The sequence below is a fragment of the Capsicum annuum genome, chromosome 10, assembly GCF_002878395.1.
Source record: "Capsicum annuum cultivar UCD-10X-F1 chromosome 10, UCD10Xv1.1, whole genome shotgun sequence".
Taxonomy (NCBI): domain Eukaryota; kingdom Viridiplantae; phylum Streptophyta; class Magnoliopsida; order Solanales; family Solanaceae; genus Capsicum; species Capsicum annuum.
In genome coordinates, this window is record NC_061120.1 from 17,022,830 (window position 1) to 17,040,481 (window position 17,652).

Below are 17,652 nucleotides of genomic sequence, written 5' to 3' on the forward strand. Positions count from 1 at the left end.
TTACTAGTTTGTCATAATTTATGCAATATAGATATATTAATTTGTTAAATTTAAAATCAATATAATCGGATTCATTTTTATGGTAAGAAATTTACAAAGTTTAAATGCATCTTTTACGTATGCTATAGGTGTGTTCGGTATGGAATCTAACAGACAATTTCTAGGAAAATAAATTATTTCTTATTTTCTTGTGTTCGTCATGCAAGTAGAAAAATATTTTCTAAAATAACTTTTATATATTTAACAGAAAATAATTAAAGCAGATTTGATAAATGAGGTGGGGTAAGAAAATAATTTTGAATTCTTTTTAAAAAAGTATTTGGAGGTGGGGTAGTGGAGTGGGGGTCGGGGTAGAGGATATAGTAAGAAAAAAGTTTTGAATTTTTTTTAATAAATTTAAAAAATAAATTATTTATAGGAGGAGATGGGGAGCTGATGAGGGTGGAGTGGTGTAAGAATTTTTTTTTGAAACTTTTAAAATATAAATTTTAAAAATAATAAAGAAATTGGAGGGGAGCAAAGAGAGGGTAAGAAAAAATTACTGAATTTTTTTTTAAAAATTGGGGTGGCGATTTGGTAGGGGTGGGGTCGGGTCGAGGTGGAAGGGGGTATAAGTAAAAATTTTGAAATTTTTTAAAAAAGAAATTTATAAAATAAAAAGAAATTGTGTTGGGGGGGGGGGGAGGGGGAAGGGCAGGGATAGGGATGGGGTTTGTTGGGTGGGGCTCGGAGTAGGAGGTGGAGTTAAATAATATAAGGTGAAGAGTAAAACAGGAATTTATAATACTAAGCAAGGGAATAATTGAAAAAAAATAAGCAAACCATGATAACTAGCTTTTACTATAACTTTTGCAGCCAGAATCTCTTTTCACTAATTAATTTCATTATTGACAAGAAAATTTTGGGTTTAGATTCGGGTAGGACCGTGTGGAAGCAGGCCGACACTGCAATAAATTATGACATAGGTTTAACCACTTAGGCTAACCTTAGGCAAGCACCCATCAAAGTGCAATGGAGGTGAAACACCCTGGATTTTGGCCCTAAAAAATTTCATGAGTGTTGAACTCACTGTCCTAGTAAAGACTCATCATACGAGTTGTATAGTATGGGTATGAGTCAGGTGACCATAGTCGTAAGGAGTCCAGTTGATGGTGGTTGGAACTTTGCAATGGTTAGGATTGGGGTGGTATGAGTCGTTAGGGTTATTGACGGTTTGTTTGGTCGGTCCCTTAAACAAATTAGTAACTTAGTGACTTGATTTGGATTAAAGTATGAGTGGCTCACTAAGAGACATGATGATAGGGTATGAGTGGTATAGTTGAATCGTATGTTGTCCAATGTCAATCCCATTGGATTCTATCTTGGGTACGACTAGGCCATACGAGTTCTATGGTGTGGTAACGTGTGGGATCAGAGAGTCATATACACGGCAGTGTCAGGGTGTCAAACTCACTATATTTATGATGAGTTAATGGTATGAGTTGTACGTTGTGGTCACGTGTTATGGGATCGACTCGTAACTACCTGCAGTATTTTTACAGTTTTAAGTTGGGGGCATTCTGGATATTTCCACTTTTTAACTCCTTTTGAGACCACGACTTATAAAACCTTTTGGGACTTCATTAACCTATTATCCCAATCACACATTCCTAAAATCTCTCTCAAACTCTCTTTTAAGCAAAAGGATAGGGTTTCATCAAGATAATCAATTAAGTCTTTCAAGGTTGGTTTCTCTTTGTCTTTCTTGGCATCTAAGACATGTTACTCCTCCCTCAGTGTTATTTTACAAAGATCATGTGATTTAATGTATGGTTTCCATGATATTCTTATGGTTTGAAATAATGGTTGGGGGTTTTGGATGTTCATGGTTGAATAGTGTTTTTCATGATTTAATTATGTTTTTTTTTATGCTTTTAGTATGATTTGACATTACGGGATGCATGTTAATGGTAAATGGATTTTGGGGTTTTATGGATTTTCCAAATTACTTGGTTATGATTTTGAAACTTATGTTCCCTCAATATGTTTATTAAAATGCCAATGAGAAGAATTTTGTCACATTGTTTGACTACTCTTGATATCTTTGCATTACATAAATGGTAATGGAACATGGATTGGTCTAGTTGATTTTAAATAGTTTGGAAAGTCCTTGGTGGCCATGGTTTTGGTTTAATTGGAAACTTTAGAGTCAACTTAGTTTAATGGTTTTGGTATGGCGTAAAAGAATAGAATTGCAATCTCTAATTTTTGTATGACGATACCAATAGTTAATGCCTAAATAAAATACTCGTTGTAAATGGTTGGAATGTGTAATTGATTTTAATATGGGCTTAGTGAGGGTTGTGTTAGAAAAGTTGCGAAATGTGAAGGTCCTGGGGGGACCAATAGTGGAAACTCATATTTTTTGATGTGAGGTTTTGTCATGTTGATCATGTGCATGATGTCACACTTTATATTTTTGGAGATGTACTAGCAATCTCAGGTTTTTATTTGGTTCATGCGGCCAACACGCACCAAGGCCCTTTCAGCAAGGGGAGCTGAACACATATAGACCATGGCTGGACATTTAGGACAACAGAGCTACATATCCCAGGTTAAGGTTTTAAATCCATGCTAAATCTGGTTCCCTATCCTAGCACTATATATATGTATATGTGTGATTATATATAGTTATTTGATTTGGTTTTGAATAATGACATTATTTTATCTATATCCCTGAGTACATGCTAGAATTCAATCCTCTAACCATGTTCGAGCATTGTATCCCTATGCGATGCATGAACCAACCATACTACCATTCCTTCTACTCAGCTACTTGGATTTGGAGCTTTGAGTTAGATTAAAGTGGTGAGCTTCCACACTCCAAAAGACTCCATTTAATGCTATGGGATTCTTTTCATTATTTTTGTTTCTTAGATTTTGGTTTTGTCTATGGTGGGGGGATGTACCGACCGAATGTTACTTGATTCTATTTAGATCCTTATCGAACTACTATAGGCATGGGCAGTGTCGATATTGGTGTCAGTCTTGGTTTGGTATTGGCATTTCGGTTGGCACCGGCTAGATATTTGATTAAGGTTGTTGGATTACGAATATAGACTTTATTTAATGTCTTTGCATTATTATTGATTTATCTTGTTGTATGTTTGAAATTCATCCAACATAGGGTGTAGAGCGATTACAGTTGGGTATTGGGGGTAGTCTCCGGTCCTGGTTGGACTTGAGATGTCTGACATGACTAGGACTTAGTTCAAGTTATGTTAGATTGGTATCAGAGCACTAGGTTTATGGTCAATTGGGAATCCACAAATACGTGTTGAGTAGAGTCTTTTTTAAGGGTATGTAGCACGCCACACTCATATGGGAGAGGCTATGAGCCATTTAGAAATTTTTCTTTCTCATATGTTCTGTTTTCAAGCTATAGAGTGTAAGGTCCTAAAATTTCCTCTAATTCTCATTTGTTCGCCTTTCAAATCAAGCCTATCTGATGATGTGTAGTTTATGGAAACTCCTTTGTCCACCTTGGTTAATACATTAAGGGGACACACTATGCTTATGTGGTCCAGACCTGGTCTAGGGGTCCAATTCCTGATTGTCCTCGTTGAGTTCCACCAGTCCCTTCTAGGCCTCCTCGAGCTCCTTAGGTAGATGGAACGAATGCTGAGTTTCATCAGTCTACCCATATATTAGCACAGTTGGTAGCTTCTCGGGATGAGAGTGGTACTTCAATTACTCCATCTTCTGAGGCCACAAGGGTTGGCTAGTTTATGAGGTTGAGCCCTCATGTGTTCACTGGTGTAAAGGTTACGAAGGATCATTAGGGTTTTATTGATTAGATGGAAAAGATCTTCCACTTTATGTATTCAACTAATGTGAAAGATGTGGAGTTTGCTGCCTACCAACTGAAAGATATAGCATATCATTGGTGTGTGGAATTAAGGCAGTCAAGAGGTAACAATGCTAAGTCAGCCCTGTGGGATAATTTCTCTAGTGCTTTTCTTAACCGCTTCTTTCCTCATGAGTTAAAGAGGTAAAGATAGGTAAAGGCCAAAGATTTTGCTAACCTAAAGTAGGGAAAGATGTTAGTTAATAAGTATGCCTTAAAGTTTCATCGGGTTACTCAGTATGCTCTGGAGTTGGTTTCTAGCATAAGGTCTAGAATAAGGAATTTTACTTTCGAGTTGAACAAGGATATGGACATATCCAGACTAGTTATGTATATGCAGTAGGTCGAGAAAGGGAAAAAGAAGCAATCCAAAATTAGGGAAAGGCATAATAAGAAATTTAGATTTTTTTAGTCAAGGTGGTGGTTAACAACAGAGTGGTAGCGATGGTGCAAAGTGGTCCAAGAAAAGGTGGGGCAATTCTAGGTGTCACTCAATGGATACTTCTCCCTACCCAAAGCTATTTGATGATAGACGTTTTCAGAGTGGCAATAATTATAGGGCACTGGGTGCCCAATCTCAGGCTAGTAGGGCCCAATCAACTCTATTATATCCTCTTTGTAGATTTTATGGTCGATTGCATTAGGGTTATTGTGATGAAAGAAAGGAAAAGTGCTTCATCTTTGGTCATCCAGGGCACATGATTAGAAATTTTTTTGTTGGAAAGGTTGCTTCTAAGGAAAACAGTGTTCCTGTTGCCTCTTCACCGGCTTCGATACCAAAGGGTGCACCATCTAGCTCCAACACTAGTCGAAATTGATTCTATGCTCTCACTACTCATTAGCAGTTTGGGGTAACACCTAATGTCGTTATTGTTATGTTGAAACTCTTTTCCCATGATGTGTACTATTTACTTGATTTATGGTCCACTCTTCCTTATATGACCCTATTGTGGCTGTGCATTTTGGTTTTGGTCCTTTAATGGGTTATTTCATGGTTGCTAGAAAAGTCTATAAGGATTGTGTGGTATTTGTAGGTGGTCGAGAGACCTCAATAGATTTGATTAAATTAGTCATGGTGGACTTCTATGTCATATTACTGATGGATTGGTTGTATTCGTTCTATGCTTCTCTATTCTGTGGAACCCGTAAGGTTTCCTTTAAATTCCTTAATGAGTTAGTTATTAAATAGGAGGGTTGTTTCCTAGCTCTTGAGGGGATTTTTATATCATATCTTAGAGCTCAGAGATTAATCTCCAAGGGGTCTTTCTACCATCTAATCTGGGTTAAAGATTCTAACTTGGAGGGTCCTCTTCTAAATTATGTTTCGGTGGTGAATGAATTTCCTGAGGTCTTCCTTGATAACCTCCCTGGTGTTCCTCCCGATAGGGTGATTGATTTTGGGATTGATCTTGTTTCAGACACTCTTCCTATTTTTATTCCCCCGTATAGAATGGCTTCAACCGAGTTGAAGGAGATTAAAGAGTAATTAAAAGACCTTTTAGACAAGGGTTTCATCCATCCTATTATGTCTTCATGAAGTGCACCGGTGTTATTAGTGCATAAGAAGAATGGATCCCTTCAGATGTGTATTAACTACCAGCAGTTGAATAAGGTGACGGTAATGAATAAGTATCCCTTTCTAAGGATAGATGATTTATTTGAATAGTTTAAGGTGCTAAGTTTTTCTCCAAGATTGATCTTCTCTTTGAGTATCATCAGTTAAGTAATAGGGAGGTGGATAGCCCCAAGACTATTTTTTGTATCTAGTATATGGGCATTTTGAGTTTTAGGTTATGCCTTTTGGGTGCCTCCGTGACATTCATGGATTTGATAAATAAAGTACTTCGGTGGTTTCTAGATTTGTTCGTCATTGTGTTCATAGATGATATTTTTGTATACTCAAAGAGTAAGGTGGATCATGCCGATCGCCTCTACATTTTATCATAGACCCTGAAGTAGTTATATGCCAAATTTCAAAATATGAGTTATGGTTGAATGTTGTCACTTTTCTGGGTTATGTCATTTCTAGTGAAGGGATCATGGTGGATCCGCATAAAGTTATAGTGGTTAAGATGTGTCCAAGACCTATGACTCTAACCGATATTTAGAGCTTCTTGGGTTCAGCTTTCTATTATAGAAGGTTTGTGGAAAGCTCCTCTTCTATAGCTGCCCTATTGACTAAGTTGTGTTAGAATAAGGTGAAGTTCTTATGTTGATGCTTGTGAGGATAGTTTTGAGAAGCTGAAGAATAAGCTAACTTTGGTTCTAGTTCCGTCCTTGCCTGAAGGAACTGATGAATTTGTAGTCTATTGTGATGTGTCCTGTGTGGGCTTGGGGTGTATTTTGATGCAATATGGCAAGGTGATAGCTTATGGTTTTAGACAGTTGAAGGTGCATGAGATAAATTATCTGACTTATGACTTTGAATTATTGTCTGTGGTGTTTGCATTAAAAATTTGGCATCACTATTTATATGGCGTGCATATGGCTATGTTTTTTTTATCATAAGAGCCTGCAGTATGTGTTTACTCAGAAAGATATTAACCTCAGGCAAATAAGATGTCTTAATCTGCTCAAGAATTATGACATAAGTCTTCACCATCATCTAGGTAAAGCTAATATGGTTGCTGATGCTCTAAGCTAGTTATCCATAAAAATTCTGGCTCATGTGGATGAAGGAAAGTGAGAGTTGGTGAAAGATATTCACCATTTGCCTAACCTTAGAGTTCGTCTCTTAGACTTTGAGGATGGTGGTGTATTTGTATAGAAGGTGGCACAATCATCTCTTGATGCTGAAATAAAGGAGAAGCAAGTGTTGGATCTTGTCTTGATGAGGATCAAGGGTTATATAAGTAGGCAGAAAATAATGGCCTTTGAGGTCAGTGGTGTGGTACCTTATGGTACCATGGGAGATTGTGTGTTTCGGATGTTGATTGATTATGAGAGAGGATCTTGGCTGAGGAGCATGAGTCGTGCTACGCTATTTATCCTAGTTCAACAAAAATGTATGATGACCTTAAAGAGATGTATTGGTGGAATAATAAGAAGAGAGATATGGCTAGTTTTATGGCTAAGTTCATAGTGCGCCAACAAGTGAAAGTTGAGCACATGAGGTCCAGATGATTGTATCAAGAAATTGAGTTACCTGTTTGGAAATATGAGGTGATCACTATGGATTTTGTTATCGGTCTTCCTCGGTCTAAGAATTAGTTTGATTAGGTTTGGGTCATCGGGGATAGCATAACAAAGTCTGCTCACTTCTTGCCAATGCGGACAAATTTTTTCGCAGTGGATTATGTGAGCTTGTACTTCCATGAAATTATAAAGTTGTATAAGGTGCCTTTTTCTATCATCTCAGATATGGCATAAAGTTTTCATCTTACTCTTGGCGGTTGTTTCGGAAATATTTAGGGACCAAGGTGAGTACTACTTTACATCCGTAGTTGGATGGGCAAGCAGAAATGACTATTCAAATATTGGAAAATATGCTACTTGCTTGCATGATTGACTATGGTGGTAGTTGGGTTAAGCATTTACCTCTTATAGAGTTTGCATACAATAATAGCTACCACTCTAGCAATAGAATGGCTCCACTTGGAGATTGTATGGTATAAGGTGTAGATCTCCTATTAGGTGGTTTGAGGTTTGTGAGGCAGAGATGTTTGGCCTAGATTTGGCTCACCAAGCCATGGAGAAGGTAAAGGTGATTCAGGATGGGATTAGATTCGCACAAAGTTGCCAAAAGTCCTATGCGTATGTGAGGTATGGGAAATTAGAGTTTGAGGTTAGGGATAAGGTGTTCTTGAAGGTATCTCCCATGAAGGGAGTGATGCATTTTGGGAAGAAGGGGAAGCTTAGTTCCCGATATGTAGGTCCATACTTGGTTGTGAGAAGTGTTGGTAGTGTTGTGTATGAGTTGGAGTTGCCTTCTAGTCTAAGATCTATTTATTCGGTGTTCTACGTATCTATGTTGAGGAAATATGTGGGTGATCTATCGCAGATTGTACCTATCAAGGATATTCATTTTTTAGAATCTCTGTGTTATGAGGAGGTCTCGGGTGAAATCTTAGATCGGTAGGTTCATCGATTGCGGACCAAGGACATAGCTTTGGTGAAGTCTCTATGGAGGGACCACAAGGTTAAAGAGGCTACGTGGGAAACTAAAGAGGACATAAAAGTCCAAGTATCCATTCTTATTTCTTGTTTTGGAAAATTGTTCTTAAGGTATGTGTTGATCTTAACATCCTTGTTTTATATCCAAAGGGTAAGAGTGGATTGTAAATTCCTTGGAAATCTATTTTCTATCTTAAAGTTAAGCGTAGGGGTGTTCGGTGGTTTAATCATGCTAGTCACTGCTTTGTCTCATCATTCGAGGACTAATCATCCAAGTGGGGGAGAATTAAAACACCCTGGGTTTTAGACTTTGGAAATTTCATAAGTTTTAAACTCACTATCTTAGTAACGACTAACCATATAAGTCGTATAGTGTGGGTACAGGTCAGGTAATCCTAGTTGTAGGGAGTCTAGTGGGTGGTGGTTAGGATTCTGCTATGGTTGCGATTGGGGTGGTACGAGTCATTAGGGTTGGTGACAGTTCGTTTGGTCAGTTCCTTAATCAAATTAGTGACTTAGTGACTTGACTTGGCTTTGAGTATGAGTGGCTCACTAAGAGCCATGAGGATAAGGTACAAGTGGTATAGTTGAATCGTATGTTGTACTATGTCAATTCGTTTAGATTTTTTCTCGGGTATGACTAGGCCACATGAGTTGTATGGTGTGGTAAAGAGTAGGATCATGGAGTCGTATGGTAGGTAGTGTGTGGGTGTCCAACTCACTATATTGGTGACGACTCAATGTTACGAGTTGTATGTTATGGTCACAAGTCAAGGGATAGACTCGTAACCACCTACAATATTTTTGCAATTTTATTGGGGGCATTCTGGACATTTCCCCTTTATAACTCCTTTGAGGACACCACTTAAAATACCTTTTAGGACATCATTAACATATTATTCCCGATCAAGCACTCTTAAAATCTCTCTCAAACTCTCTTTTAAGCAAAAGGCTAGGGTTTCATCAAAATAATCAATGAAGGCTTTTAAGCGTAGTTTCTCTTCGTCTTCCTTGGTATCTAAGGCATGTTAATCCCCCTTATTGTTATTTAACAAAGATCATGTGTTTTAATGTATGGTTTCCATGATATTGTTATGGTTTGTAATAATGGTTAGAGTTTTTTGATGTTCATGGTTGAAGAATGTTTCTCATGGTTTAATTATGTTTTCTTTCTTGATTATAGTACGTGGGATGAATGTTAATGGTAAATGGATTTTGGGTATTATGGATTCCCAAAATTATTTGGTTATGGTTTTGAAACTTATGTGCCCTCAACATGTTTGTTAAAATACCAATGAGAAGGATTTTGTCACATTGTTTGACTACTCTTGATATCTTTATATTGCATAAATGGTAATAGAACCTGAATTGGTCTGGCTGATTTTAAATGGTTCGGAAAGGCTTGGTGGCCATGGTTTTGGTTTAATTGGAAACTTTGGAGTCAACTTAGTTTAATGGTTTTCGTATGTCATAAAAGGATAAACTTGTAAGCTCTAATTTTGATATGATGATACCAACGGTTAATGCCTAAACAAAAGACTCCTTAGTAAATGTTTGGAATATATAATTGGTTTTAATTTGGGCATAAAGAGGGTTATGTCAGCAAAGTCGTGGAAGGTGGAGGTCCCGGGGGGACCAATACTGGAAACTCATGTTTGCCGATGTAAGGTCTGTTCATGGTTTTCATGAACTAAAAATGAGGGTCATGATGGCATTGGTTGCGGCGTACCTTGACAAGCCTATCACCCAAACTAATACAAAAAGAGTAAAGGACAAAAATACCCTAAGGAAAGGCTTCTAGAACGAAGTCGAACCATACAAGTAATCATAACAATGCAGAAATAATTTATCGAAAATACCAATCATGCCCAAAACCAGATGACAATAGGTAAAAACTACTAATAGTAATCGCTTCAAGAGGCAATCTTTGTCCTAGTTGTAATGTAACACCCCGTAGCATTCTCAACTCAATACCACTCTTAGTTTCATGTATGGAGAGCTTACAACCTGAATATTTTTATAATTGTTAAAATACTTAGTCATTTTATGATCTCTTAACTTCCATGATTTTCAAATTGATCTTCCCGACCCCGAAACATAGATTTTTGAGTTAATTCATGATCAGGGGTGTAAAGGGGGTGTCTCAGGAAAGTTTTAGATTTTTCAGACAATGTTTGAGGCATTTTTGGATGATCAAAATAGTGGGCCAACATGATGTCGATGCGTCGCGCCAGGAACCGCATTGGTAGGGACCAATGTAGTGCATCATTGAATGTGTTGGGTGTCCAGTTTGTCTTACTGATTTCTTTGTACAGGAGGGTAATTCAGTTTCTTTCCCTTATTTTATTTTGATATGTGCACCAATGTTTTCTCATTGTGCTCTATCCTAAGAATTCATGTTGTATTGTGTTTCTTTCGAATGACTCTTTACTTATGATCTAGACACTTGATATATGGAACACTTCGTGTCTATTTTATCGTATCGTCATTTTATGTCCCTCCTTGAGTAGTGCAATAAGTATAAGTTATGGTCTAATAGTGTTACTTTCAATTCATGACATTTATGCTTGGGTCACTTAATGACCCTCTATTGATAGTATGATGGTGTTTGTGGAAGCGTGGTGATGTGTTAGGTAGGTGAGTAGATGTTCTTGAAGGTGAAAATTTTTATGTGATTTCTTGAGCTAATGCTATAGAAGATGGGGGAAAGAAGGGGATGAACTTTTATTATGAGAAATAGTTAGGAATGAGACATATGGTGAAAATCTTTGTGAAAGTGATTGAATTTGCTGGTCTTAGTAGAGGAACTCCATGAAGTTGGTGTAGTAATGATAGGCTTTAATGTTGTGATTGATGAAAACATAACACGTGTACTATGTGGTTAGTATTTCTTGAATTAAATCTCGAGTGTGTTTAATGGTGGTGATAAGGTGAAGAAATATTCTTAAAGGGATGTAAAGTATAGGGTTCCGTAGCTTAAGGTTTCACCTTTTAACTCCGAGTTAGGCTTCAACATAGCAGTACTTAATAGTGGGACTCAAATTCTTGTGGCTAGATGTGCGATTGGAGGATTGTAAGTTGGCGAGTGTGAAGTATGCTATTAATTGTTTGGGGGTGTAGATGATTAGTGCCTCTAAGTTTAAGTCTATTTGTGGTACTTTGTACGATAGAGAATGCTGCTAATCCTATCTTCTGCGAATCTTATTTCATGATTAGTACCAATATAAATCAGGTCTATGATCATCAAATAAAACATGTCCTTATGTTGTGATGATTATGATTCATAAAACTCAGGTGCAAGATCATCCCTATGTAAAGTCTCACTATCCCATGTTTCGTGCTTTCACGTTTCACTAGGGGTTATCATGAATCTCGTTTGATGCCTTTGCATATCTTGTTAGGAAAAAATATTCAATGCGAGGTTTCGTTCTTTATTCTACACTTTATAACTTCAATAAGTCCCTACCCATCATTCGGGGATGAATGATCCCAAGAGGGAGATAATGTAACACCCCACATTTTGGAGCTAGAAAGAGAACCATCGTTCCTACGTGTGTAAGCTCTAATCCCATGATTTATATTTAAATTCAAGTTTCATTATCTTTCTCCTAGTGTATAAAGTGATTATGAGGTGAAAAGTGTTCATAGAAACCACTTAAGCAAAATTGAGCTAAGAATCTTTCATTCATTCTAAGTTTGATATTTGATTCTACAAGAATCTACTTGGAACATGTATAACTTTTTATATCTGTGGAATTTTTCATCTCAAGACCCACCAAATTGTATATAATTGAATTAGCTTTGTAACAATACTAATTTTCCCTAAATCTGATAACCGAACGAAAAGTTATGGCATTTTCCGTGTGAGGCAGTAAGCAGACGCGATAGCGATACGATACGACGCATCGGCCAGCACGTTACGGAACTGTTTCACACGCTAAATCAGTTTCTAATGGATCTAGGGGAATTTTTGTCACTTTTGCTCACCCAAATTCCATCCATAACATAAAATTTCAGCCCCAAGAAGCATCAATTGCCTCTTAAATCAACTTTCTCTCAAAAGAAAAACCCTAACCACCTCTCCAAGAACAAGATTCAATTTTCCTTCTAAAAGATCAAGAATTCAAGCCTTCCAATTTAAGATTCTCAAGAAAGGTTTCTAGATTTGGCTTTCAGTCTTCAAACTAATCAATATAAGGTACGTGGGGTTTTCCTAAAAACTACATGGGCATGGTGAAATTGTTTAAACGATGAATAAATGTTTAGAAGTCATGAATTTACAAAGGGCTTTGGATTTACAATTACAATCATGCATTATGAAACCTTATTGATAAAAAATTTTTGGTCTTGAGGCCTTCCCCCCTTAAATTTGATTTTGTTCATATATCTTCATATGTGGGTTGAACGTTTGAAACTTGATTTGGGAGCAAAAAGATTTATACTCCCTCTCTCATTATGAATTATTCGATTGCATATTGAGAAGCATGATATAAATGTCTTTACTTGTCATGACCCGAACCAGGGCCCTGGCCGTGACGAGCATTCCGAACCATGAAGGCCCGAAACACCCCTATCTTTCTGGTAATCATGCACATAATTCATATGATAAAAAAAATGCAGAAGATACACAATATCACAGAAACATGGTCACGAGTCTAATGAAATCAATAATGGGAAATAATGTCCCACAACATCTATCGGTATCTGAAAACCGTCTGTGAAATCTCTACTACATGACAAAAATAAACAACGATTTGAAAATTGGGACAAGGCCCCCAGTAGACCCAAAACTATTAAATGATAAATAAACTGCCAGACATCAGGCCTTCCGAAATATAGAAGGCTCACCACTTGACTCTGCAAATCTGTCTGAAGAATCTACTGATTATCTGGACCCCTAGACTGTGCCTCTGAACCTGGGAGGGAAGGGGGTCAAACAAAGTACTGGTATGTAGAGTAATCCACAACAAAGTAGAGATTTTTATATAAACTAAATGAGAGCTGTTATAAAATACATTATTGCAAAATGATTTCGAAAATACATGGTCATAGTATACTGATTTTTCAACAACAATGCAACACATCTCAGCTAGGTGGTACACCCTACAATTTCACATTTTCACCAACTGTCAAATCTCGGTTGCTGCCAAGATTAGAATATAAGTGAGGGAAATACACAAAAGATCACACAGCAGGGTGTCTCGACCCAATCAAGTATGGTAGTGCACAAGATCAGAAAGCAAGGCTCCTAACCATAGTCCCAATTTGGAATTACATAATGTCAGGTACACAAGATCACACAGTAGGGTACCATGTTGCCGAGTCGGCAAACACCGTTTCCATTGTAGAGTCATCTGACTCGTGATTTCTTCGGGTAACCATCTATCTCACAAAATCAATGCATGAAACTCATTTTAATCAATCACATGTCATACTCTATAGGGTATCATCATACGCGACTTGCAAGTCATCAATATCACCTCAACTTTTCAACTTCTCATACCATTTACCACATGCACATATGTATGACTTTCACACCATTAAAATACATACACTCTGGTTCTCAATATGCAATTATTCAAGAAGTTTAATCATTTAGGAGTAATGTCATATCAATTGGAAAACTCATCCTCTCAATGGTTTAACACTAGTATAATGTGGAGGTATAAACTTTATCATGGGGAATTTAAAAAATTCACAACTTATGTACATCGCACCCTTTTTAAATTTCAGGTCACATGTTCTCAATTCAACCATTTAAATAGATTCAAACACACAACCCCATGATATCTCAATAATTCTTTCAAAATCATATATCAAAACATTTTATTTGTATCAATTGAAAACCCCCATTTGTAAAATCATATATATACTTGTATAAATTTAAAGTCTTGTGCAAATTCCTTTCTGAAAACATGCCCATGAAATTTAGGACAACCCTACGTACCTCTATTTCGGAGAATAATGAATGATTCTTGAAGCTATGAATTGGGGATTTCAAATATCTAATTATCTTCAAAAACTCACGGTTGAATCTTGAATTATTTGAGATTATTGTTTGAAACCCTAGAGAGCGTTCTTGATAAATTTTGGTGAAAGTGTATGTATTTAGGTGTATTTAGGATTAAATCCCGTGTTTGGATGGGTTTGGGGCCATGGGAAATGTCTAGTGTGACCTTAGAATTTAAAATTTAGGACTGGAACGCCGGATAAGGCTTCACCGCGATGTGCTAGAAATTGCGATGAGCTACTGGAATTGAAAATTGTCAATTTAAGGCTCATCGCGATGCGGTGGCCAGTCAAACGGGAATGCTGACAATAAAAATGCTCCAACTTCTTCACTGAGTGTCTGTTTTAGGCGAATTTAGTATTGATGGAAAGATAATTCGAAGATATTTAATTTTATATATAGTACGACACCCATTTAGTCATATATAATGAGTTATGATCGATTGTAGTTGACCTAAGTTTCAACGTTTACTAAAACTTGAATGATAGGAAAATTTTCAACCCGTCTTTGAGTTAAGGGACTTCTATGATTTGAATTCATGATCAACTATATTCACACACTACATAATTGATTACACTCTAAATTTTCATAGGATTCATGAATTTCGCAACCTCTATGTAAAAGAATAACGGTTTACGTTCTAGCCCAAAATGTGGGGTGTTACATTACTATTATTAGTTGACTTGGTTTTGATGATGACTTGAAGAGAGGGTGTCTTTCTTAATTACATAAATGAAAGTGATGATTTTAAATAGAAGTGAATGATTTGTTACAAGATACTTGACCACCATGGGTTTGTGAATTGAATTGAGGTTCCTTGACTGTGTTTTCATGAATTTCACTATACATAGCCTCATAAACTGTTTGACTAGTTTGGTGGTATGAAAATAATATTTTGAAAGACAAGACTGTAACAAGATATTTTATGGATTAGAAATATGACTTGTAAGTTTTGGTATGATGATACTAATACAGATAATGCCATATGGTAACACAGAACAGAATAGAATATAGATTTTTATTCAGATTTCCAGATTTTAGATTCAGAAAGATGCATCTTTATAAAAGGTTAAAAATGGGGTTAAAGAGAGTTAGATGGTTACCTGAAGAAAGTACATGTTAAAATACTCAATGCTATAAACCGTGATCTGCCGACACGGGGTTATGGTACCATGCTATGTGGTCTTGTGTACCTTGATTTATGTCATTCCACTTTGGCAATATAGTTAGGAGCCATTCTTTGTGGTCTTGTGTACTACCATGACATGTTTATTTGATTGGGGATCATGGCACTATGCTGTGTGGTCTTGCATATCTCCCCATACTGATACTCAAATCCTTGCGACAAACTTGGATTGGAGGCTTGGCCGCCGAGTCAAGGGAGGATTTCATATAGCCCGTGGAATTACAGATTGTGAAGTATACCATCTAGCTCAGAAGTAACATAAAGAGTGGTTTATGATTTCAAAGAAATGTTTCAAGGTCTTTAAGGTGTGCCTATGTGTTTTTATATATTATATGTAAAATGTTTTATGAATTGCTCTCACTTATGTTATATATAAATACATTATTTTGTATTGCACAGTGTACCAGTACGTTTGTATCGGCTTCTTATATTTCAGGGTCTGAGGCTCTGTCTAGAGGCCCTGCTAAGCCATAGATTTATAGATAGAAATGTACAGTTGGTGAGTATTCATTATTTCAGAAAGCCTATTTTTAGAACATTTTTATTTCATTTTGGTTTTAGGTCCGATTGGGGGCCTTGTCCCAGTTTCAGACAAATTGTTAATTTTTGATGTATTAGAGATTTAAGTAGATGTTGTCTACATGCTTATGGATTTTCTTTCCGTATTGTTAGATTGAACTCAGAACATGCCCATGATTCTGTTTGTTTACTTTCCAAATTTTTCTTGTTGTATATGAATGGTGTTCATGATTGCTAGATAGAAAGGGGCGTTCGGGCCTTCATGGTTTGGGATGCTCATCGCAGCCAGGGTCTTAGCTCGGGTTGTGACACAGAGCTATACAACCTAGGTTAAGGTTTTAAATGCATGCTAAACTAGATTCCCTATCCAGGCACAATATATATGTATATTTTTAATTGTATATGGTTATTTAATTTGATTTTGAATAGTGGCATTATTTTATCTATATCCATGAGTACATGCTAGCATTCACTCCGATAATCGTCTTCAGGCGCTGTATCCCCATGCAATGCAGGAACGACCATACGTAACGCCTCGCAACTGGGTCCCAGAATCTCACACGGTGCTTAAGGCTACAAGTAGCCCCAAGCTAACCCTTTAAACCTTCTACTTCATATATTAGCTTACTTAAAGAAAAAAAGCATGAACTCAACACTGTGACATCATAAAATGAGAAATATGAATGAAATACTTGGTTTGAACAAACTACAACTCAAAGAAAATCTCGAAGTGCTGATAATCTGCTAACTAGTCTGAAAAACCTCTACTACTCTAAACTAGAGACCCATTGGGACAGGTCCCCAACTGACTCATACTTAACTGACAAGAATTAAACAGCTATTAAATAAAACTGGAAGTCTGAGAATAACCAATACCCGAAACATGAGGACTCACCAAGGTTGATATGCAGATAAAAGTGCTCGAAAGGACCACTAGTGAGGCTTAGACTGAGCACCTGAACCTACATTACAAGAATATATGGCACACAGACAAAATATGTGGGTCAGTACTTTGGGAGTGTACTGAGCATAGGGGGGAGTGTGCAATTAAAATACTCAATATCATAAGAGTTTATAGAAAACCTGTATGGTGTAAATCATACTCATATAGCTTGAAATAAATATATGCCACAAGCCTCATAAATCATCATGCTTTTACTTAAAACCTAAAATTATCATAACACCTGAAATTATTAGGACCATAGCTTTCAAAAACACTTATACTTTAAAAACTTTGTAACTTTAAAACTTTTTGAAACTTGGAAGACTTTAGGACTTAGAGAACTTTAGGAACTTAGGGAGTTTCTCTTAACCGACATAAACCATGTGAGCTACATGGAGTTCAATGTCTTACCCATATTGGGAAGAGCTATTCTATCCTTGCCATCGGATAAAACCTTAAATTTAGTGATCACTATCTTAACCCACTTGGGGTATATCAAGAACCTACGGGGGCACATAGTTTAGGGGCATGAGACCTCAGAATCAAGCCCAACTCGATGCTAAATACTACTCCCTTACTTAGCTCAGAACTTTAGAAAATCCACCTTAAAATAATTCAACAATTTATATATATATATATATATATATATATATATACCCCTTTAATTCAAAATCAAGAATGTGAATTTCTATCTTAACTTACAATCAAAACTCACTTCTTGATATTCTTTAAATATCGCTAACATCTCATTCTCAAACTCATGCCTTAACCATAAGGTTCAATTCACAACAATAGGACTTGAAATTCTCAAAACACGATATAGACGTTGAATTAGCATCTTAAACCATAAATTGACAATTTAACACATTAATATGCATAATAATATAACAACTCAAAGCTTGGGTAAGACATAGTTTCATAAAACTCACAATATAATAACATGATAGGAATTCTCCATGAATTTACAAAATACTTTACAAAAATATGTAACTTTT

General features: G+C 36.6%; 1 non-coding gene across 1 annotated transcript; it reads right to left on the reverse strand.

Moving 5' to 3' along the window:
- Nucleotides 1-916: 916 nt before the first annotated feature.
- On the reverse strand, nucleotides 917-1,084 carry LOC124888395. The gene has a single exon (XR_007046517.1). It is a non-coding gene; the product is annotated as a U1 spliceosomal RNA (small nuclear RNA).
- Between the last annotated feature and the right edge of the window lie 16,568 nt (nucleotides 1,085-17,652).